Here is an 8,364-nt window from a genome sequence, read left to right as displayed (position 1 = left end):
GTCAATGTTTGGAAATGAAAATGCAGAAGGTCCAGAGTTCTTCTGTAGTTCCCTGCTGGGCCCAGACAGCCCTAGACACCAGTCTTTGGCAGTGATAAAGCAATTCATTAAAGAGAAGCTCCTCACTTCCCAAATCAAGAAAATTAAAACCCATTCCATGTTATTTTAGAATTATGAAGAACTGCTTCTGCCTCCAAGATGCAGCTTTCCCCTTTTCTCCTTCACGAAGGTCCCAGAGAACTCTCCTGCCCCAGACCATGCTCTTTCTTATGGAATAGCCCGATACCTTTGTCTTCTTAGGAAGCTGCGTGAGGGGCAGAATTTGGGCTCTTTATTTCTTTGGTCTCCTCCCTCTGGTGCCTAGTTCTGTAAATGCGACGATGATTGAATGTCTGTCATCGTAAAAACATGGGACTGCTCCCATGAAAGATGCAGGACAGCCTAATTCTTGATGACTTGATCTTGAGATATGAAAAACTAGTATGCTGACAAAGAGGTGCTGAAATCACCCTTCAAAATTTAACGTAATCTTGTAGGTTTGGAAAGAACATTATAGGGTGTGGAGACTTTGAGTGCTGTAACCTCATGCCATCCCCACAACAAGCTAGGGTGGGAAGCTGAGAAGCTCCTGTCCACATCCTGTAGATAAGGTGGCCTCTGAGAATGGTCTGTCACCTTGGAGATCAGTTGATTCCATCCTTTCCCTTTTACATTTGACCTGCTCAAAAGCTAACTTAATGCCCCCACATGTCCCAGTTACCTCCTGGGAAAATCAGTGCATGAACCCAGGTTCCTGCCCCTACGTCTGGGGCATTGCGTCACAGAACACCGCCTCCTTGCCAATGTCTGGAGAGCTGAAAGTCAATGTATAATGGAGGACCTTGGGCTCTGGTGGCACAGAGGGGCCCAAGGGGGCAGGAGGGGGGAAGAAGGTGGCAACACAGCTGCCTGCCACTGAGTTAGAATAAAAACCAAAGATGAAATAAGAGAAGTGGTAGCAGAGAACATAAGGAAGTATGTTCTATTTATTTATTACCCATTGCACTGGATAAAGCAGTGCAATGAGTCATGAAAAGTGAAATGGGGTGGAGGGGGTGAGTGGACGGCAGTCACATCTATCACCAGTCCTTTGAGCAGAGGAGACCTTGAGGGAGGCCAGAGGAATAAGCAGAGTCTTTGCAGACCCCATTAAAGAAACTTCCAAGGGCTCTTGTCAGGAGCCCACCCACTCTGGTTTAAGGCTTGGTGTGTTGGCCTCTCTGCTCTTCTCACAAAGCTCTTTGTGCCCTCAGACCTGGGACTAACACCCGATTTCACACTAAGGGTTGCATAGATATGACTCAATGTCAAGGTTCCTGTCAATGTCTAAGCTTGCCGAGTCCCCCACCCCCCAACCCCAGGCAGACCTCATGGTGCCACCCACCCCAGGCATTTCCTGTGGCATTCATAATCACCAGCAATACTGGGTGGAATTCCTTGGATGCGTCAAATTTGGTACCACACAGAGTTCAACCGAAGGGCCGTTTCTCAATAGTTATTTGTAAACGGGTTTTGGGGGGAACTAATCTTTAACAGGGAGACAAAGAGCTTGCACATAAATCTTCCTAAGCAAACCCGTGTAAAGTACTGATGCACTTTATAAGCTGTAAACTAGGCTTTTATTAGCCATTTATGAGCCATTTTTTATGATGCAAGTTTAATATTAAACTATAAAGTTCACAATGCACTTATAAAGACAGATAGACTCATTCACTTTATAATTCTTGACTTGGATGCCTGGCAAAAGCCAACCGTATCAAGTCAGTTCAGCAAACTGGCCCAGTTGGGATGCTGGAAACTGGTGTGGGATTAGGTCTGGGAATTGACAGGCACTGGGGTATGTTGTAGGCAGGAGTGAGAGGAAACAATCCACTGCAGTCATAAAAATAAATGAACAAACTGGGAGGTAATTTTTCTCCTGACTTTTCTGGAGCGTGGGGTCTTTATAGCCATTTATGGAGTATTCTGTAGAGTAGCAATTCTTTTTTAAAGCAGTAGCAATATATTGCCATTTGATTTTGTGCAGCCTACCTGTTTCCTAATAGATCAGCGTAGCTGGTCCTCTTTGATTCAACATCATGAAAATTAACTTTGTGTTGAGGGCTCCAGGCCATGTAATGAAAATAATCGGAGATAACTAGGAGAGGGATCAATTGAGGATGGCTGATTTTGTTTTTCCTAGGAAAGAAATGCTTGGCATATGGAAAGCGGCTGGCCCTTAGTGGACCTTATGCTGAATATATGAATGTCAGTGGAGAATTATTCTAATCACATGCCTCATGCTGTGTGAAATCTCAAGCTTTCTGTCTTTGAACCACACTGTTGAATATTGGAAGTATTTTTTGTTTCTTGAAAGGATCAAAGACTTGGTATAACACTGAATGAATCAAGAGTAGTTACAAACCTCTTACTGCGAGAGACACACTATTTCCCCTGGGCTGGAAAAGCATCCACAATCATCCCACTTGGTGGCCCTTCTCCACTGGGGGACTTTGTGACAAGAATTTGCTCCTCCCACTTCTCTCCCGAGGCAAAGTTCCCCTGTGATCTTTTGCATCCTTTAATTGGTTCATTCTTGAGCCTCTAGTAAGTGCCAGACTCTTTTCTGGGCACTGGAACTCTACTGAAGAGTTTCAATTTTGTCTTTGTCACCATTTACTAGAAACCTTGACTCATATGAGGGTGGGCTCAGGTCTGACCAGGGTCCAGCTGCCCCATCAGTTCCATTTTCTCTCTGAAAGATTCTTATCATGGTTTCACATAGTCACTTGTGGGAGAATGAAATCGTCTTCTACTAGGAACATGGTAGCACGTGGCCACTTCTCATGGTAGATGGTCCTCAAAACCCTGGACTCTGGTCTGTACTGGTTTCCTCTAGCTTTAAGGAGCTTTGGGGACCACTCTCATCCCTGCTGCCCTTGGAAATCCAAGCTTCACACACATCCATCATCTCTTAGCTTTTATTTCCAGATTATGCTGTACTACGCAATTCCACCCATTCCCCCGGGCCCCCCAAAACTTTCAGAAGAATTCTCTGGAACAACATTGAAGTGGAAGCTGTGTTCTCCCCTATCCTGCAGGCCAGTTGTGCCTCCCTTTCCTTGTGTTGCTACTTCCACACCATTTCTTTTGGGAAGCTCCTGAAATCTGAGCAGACTCTTAGAGTCAAGCTCTACTCATTACCTCTTCCCTCCTTCCTTCTTGATCAACGATTCTTGATGATCTGATTCACTGTGCTCCTCTCACCTGTGTCCTTGTTATCCGGGCCTCAGTGCATCCCTGGATGGAGGGAGGTCTAATTACTCGGAATCTTGGGATCTGAATATCTCACCCACAAGGACCCTTTCCCAACCATGCTGGGACCTCTCTCCCCCATGTTTAGTCCCTTTTCAATAACAACACACCCCCTCTGAATCTCTGAATCCTCTGATCCTCACTTCCTAGCTTCCATTTTATTTGCTTTTCTCACTACAATAACTGTCACATTGAGAATGCTAATTCGTGAGTCCTAAAACTTTCTTTCTGCTCACTCTGTGCTCCCTGGAATCTTCTATACAAACCAAGCCTACATTCTATAATCTGGCAAATACCCTTAAACATCTTACCTGGTTTTCTCTCTTGCTTGTACTTAACTCATTGAATCCTATACTTCTTTAAGCCCAATGATCTATATATATGCTCCTCATTTGCTGCTGAGCCCTGGGGGGAAAATCACTCTCCAGCTATCAAACAATTTTTTTTTTTTGCTCTCCTGCACAGTAAAACTTACTAAAATATTATCTGTGTTGTGTATCTTCTCCTTAACTCACCTTCTCTCTTCATTCACTCCACTGAAACCGCCATTGTCAAGGTTTCCATGAATACCCCCATTGCCAAGTCCAGTAGCCACACTTTTGTCCTCATATACTTAATTCCGCAGAAGGCATTCATACTGATGACTTTTTCCTCCCCCTTGACGTACCTTCCTCCCTTGACTGGCTTGAGGTTTCCCTCCTATTTCTCTGGCCATTACGTTCACTCTCCTAAATCTTAAATTACCAAAGTCTTTGCCCTAAGACCTTCACTAAATCTATAAGTATTACTTTTATCATCTCATCAAATTCCATAGCTATAAATATTATTTGCTTGCATATGACTGTATCCCATATTAGTTTATTCACCCTCAAGTTCTCCAATGAACTTCAGTCATCCCACTGTCTTGTCTATCCACTAAGATATCAGTTAAGGCCACTAAAACCTAGCACACCCAATCTGTACTCTAGATTTGCCCCATTCATAGATATGCCTTTGCTCCAGTCTTCTTTAGTTTATGAAATGGTGCGGCTCAGTTACTCAACTGAAACAAGCAAGTAAACAAAAACATTTAACTCCCAGACCATATATATATATATTATATTATAATTATTATAATATAATAATTATAATATAATATTAATATTATAATAATTATAATATAATAATAATATTATATATTATATTATTATATTTTATATATATATATTTTTGCTATTCCTTCAAAATAAATTCTGAATCTGGATCTTCACAAGACTGGCTTCTTCTCCAACCAATCTGTCTGATATACTTCTCAAAAGTCCATTGACTCTACTATTTTACTCCATTTAATAGTCGCTATGGAATTTATTATTATGAAATTGTTGGTCTCTTGGTTGGTTGATTGATTGATGTCTTTATCCTTCATGAGTGTAAATTTCAAGAGGGTGGGGACATTTCCTGATTCCTTTTCTGGTGTATCTCCAAAGCCCAAACCATTGCGGGCACAAGATAGACTTTTCTTTCTTTCTTTTATTTTTTTTAATTACCCTTTTTACTTTAAAGTAATTGCTGATTCACATACTAAAGAGTGATTCTGTCTACCCTTTACCTAGTTTTCCCCAATGGTAAAATCCTGCTGAACTATAGTATAATATCACAACCAGCAGATTCACATAGATACGATCCATTGCCTTTTTTCAGATGTTCCAAGTTTTACCTGTAGTTGTGTGTATATTGGCTTAGTTCTGTGTAGGTCTCTGTATCCACCACCACAGTTAAGAGTAGCCTTATTATTTTACCTTCCCACAGCAATGTATGAAGCCTCCCATTTGTCTGAATCCTCACCAACATTTGGTACTGTCACTGTTTTTCCTTTATTTTCGCTATTATGAGAGGTGTATGTTGATCTCTAATAATGCTGTTGGTTTGCACTTCTGTGATGGATAATAATACTGGGCTCATTTTCATGCTCACTTTGCCCATTTTCAAATTGGATTGTGGGATTTTTTTTTTTTTTTTGAGTTTCACGAATTCTTTATTTTAACAGTTTTCAGATATGTGGCTTGAAAATATTTTCTCCCAAGTTGTAGTTTTCTTTTTTAAATCTTTACTGGGGAGGCTGGCTGGCTCAGTCAGTTAAGCGTCTGACTTCAGCTCAGGTCATGATCTCACAGTTCATGCGTTCGAGCCTGGCATTGGGCTCTGTGCTGACAGCTCAGAGCCTACAGTCTGCTTCAGATTCTGTGTCTCCCTCTCTGTCTTCTCCACCCCTACTCATGCTCTGCCTCTCTCTCTCTCTCAAAGATAAAGATTTTTAAAAATTTTTTATAGTGTATGTATTTTTGAGACAGAGAGAGACTTTATCTTTATCTTTGAGAGAGGCAGAGCATGAGAAGGGGAGGGGCAGAGAGAGGGAGACACAGAATCTGAAGCAGGCTGTAGGCTCTGAGCTGTCAGCACAGATCCCAATGCGGGGCTCGAACTCACAGACAGCAAAATCATGATCTGACCCACGTCAGATGCTTAACCGATTGAGCCACCCAGCTGTCCCTGTAGCTTTTTTTTATCTTCTTAACAGGATCTTTTGCAGAGCAGAAAACTTTAATTGTATGAAGTTCAATTTATTATTATAATTTTCTTTTATTGCTTGTGCTTCTGGTATCAGTCTGAGACTTCTTTCCCTACCTTTAGATCCCTAATATTTTCCCTTATGATTTTTTCTAAAAGTTTTATAGTTTTACATTTAAGCCCATGATCCAATTTTAGTTAATTTTTGGACAACACAGTGTGGCTTTTGAGTAGCATTTGATGAATGAGTAATTAAATGAAACAATGATACACTGAGAGCCATCATCTAACTAAACCGAACTTCTCAAGTTCTACTTCAATAATCATGTTTTAATTTTTACATCAGTAATGGATCTAGAGTACAGCAGCATGCATCAACTTTGAATTTGACCTAAGATGTGACATAAGGTTTGTATAAACTCCAGGCATTTGGGCTCGTGTGCCCCTCTCTGATAGGGGAAGTTTCAGCATGCAAATCTTCGTTATCGCAAACTCTGCCTCAGAGCCATGGGGATAAGTAGAGTCTCATTCACAATGGGGACATATTCCATGAGCCAGAAACCTGGGACTCACCAGCAATGCCCATTGCTCCTATACTTCCAAGCTGAAAGATATCATAGACATTGAATTATATTCAAGGAAAAATATAATGAAAATATCAGACTTTGAGCTCAGTTTTTATGATCAGCCTTTTCCTACTCTCTCTGTTTTTAGTGTTTGATTTCTCCTGAAACAGACAAGGTGGAGGAGAAAACATCAAGACTCAGAGATGGAGGGTGGACCTCTCCTGAAGCTGTCTGATAACTATTCCATGGGTAGACACCCTCTGGTTATTCTGCCTGCATCTAGTAAGAAGGTGAAGGCAATGTTCTTCCCCAGAGTCGGATCTGCTACAAAGCCAAGGTGTCAGGATATGTTTGATGCAAGTATCAGATAACACACACACTCAGGGCTCGGTTCTTTAGATTCAGAGATCTGAGGGAGATGAATCAGACAAGATAACTACTTCCAAGAGCATCAGAGTTTACAAAGAACTTAGCCATGTACACTCATTTCTGAAATACTGGGCAGATTCTAATGATTGTCATGATCGGAATGATATAACCAGTGCAAAATACTGGAGAAATGTGAGAAATTGATGTTAGATTCTTCAATTTCAATAAATTATATCTAGGCTCCAAGCAAGTCCATTTCGATTCTGCTTGTTTTAAAAACAGCTTTATGAAGATGTAATTCACATACCATGTAATTCATTGATTTCAAGTGTACAATTCAATGGTTTCATTAGACTCAACGTTTCGTGCAATCATCACCAAAAATCAGTTTTAGAACTTTTTAATCATCTCCAAAAGAAATCCTAAACTCCTTTGCTGTCCCTCTCACTTTTACCCCAAGTCCCCCAGCCCCTGGCAACAACTAGTCTATTTTCTGGCTCTATAGATTTGCCAACTGTGGACTTTTTATGAGTGTGGTCATAAAATGTGTGGATGTTTTTGTGATTACCTTTTTTCACTTAGCACAGTGTACCCAGGGTCCATCCATGTTGCAGCAGGTGCTAGTTCTTCCTTCCTTGTTATGGCTGAAAAATATTCCATTGTATGGATCTACCACAGTTGATCTATCTCTTCATCAAATGACAGGCATTTGGGTTGTTTCCATTTTTTGACTTATATTATAAATAATGCTACTGTGCACATCCATGCACATGTTTTTATATGGACATCTGTTCTTGTTTCTTTTGAGTACACACCTAGGAGCGGTCATACGGTGACACTATGCTTACAGTTTTGAGAAACTACCAGACTGTCTTCCAGTGTCTGCATTTGTTACATTCCCACCAGCAATGTTTCATCAAACACGAATTCCAAATTCGCCACATCCTCACCAACACATGCTATTATGTGTGGTTTTGATTCTAACCTTGCCTAGTGGGTATGGATTGGTATTTCATTGTGGTTTAGATTTGCATTTCCTTGAGGGTGAATGATTGTTACGTACCTCTTCATGCATTTATTGACTATTTTATATTTGCTTTGAAGAAATGTTTATGCAAGTTTTTGTCTGGCTTTCAATTGGTCTACTGCGTCATTATTATTTAGTTTTAGGAGTTATTTATATATTCCAGACACAAGTTCCTTATCAGACATACAATTTGCAAATATTTCTCCCACTTACAGTTTGTCTTTGCTTTCTTTTCAAATATAATTTATTGTCAAGCTAGCTAACAATCAGTGTGTTTAGGGTGCTTTTGGCTTTAGGGGTAGATTACCGTGATTTATCACTTACATACAACACCCAATGCTCATCCCAACAAGTGCCCTCCTGAATGCTCATCACCCATTTTCCCCTCTCCCTGCCCTCCATCAACCTTCAGTTTGTTCTCTGTATTAAAGAGTCACTTATGGTTTGCCTCTCTGTCTCTCTGTTTGTAACTTTTTTTTTCCCTTCCCTTCCCCCATGGTCTTCTGTTAAGTTTCTCATATT

The sequence above is a fragment of the Hyaena hyaena genome, unplaced genomic scaffold, assembly GCF_003009895.1.
Source record: "Hyaena hyaena isolate Hyena2069 unplaced genomic scaffold, ASM300989v1 scaffold_513, whole genome shotgun sequence".
In the NCBI taxonomy this organism is placed as follows: Eukaryota; Metazoa; Chordata; class Mammalia; order Carnivora; family Hyaenidae; genus Hyaena; species Hyaena hyaena.
Note: the sequence above shows the minus strand (reverse complement) of the source record.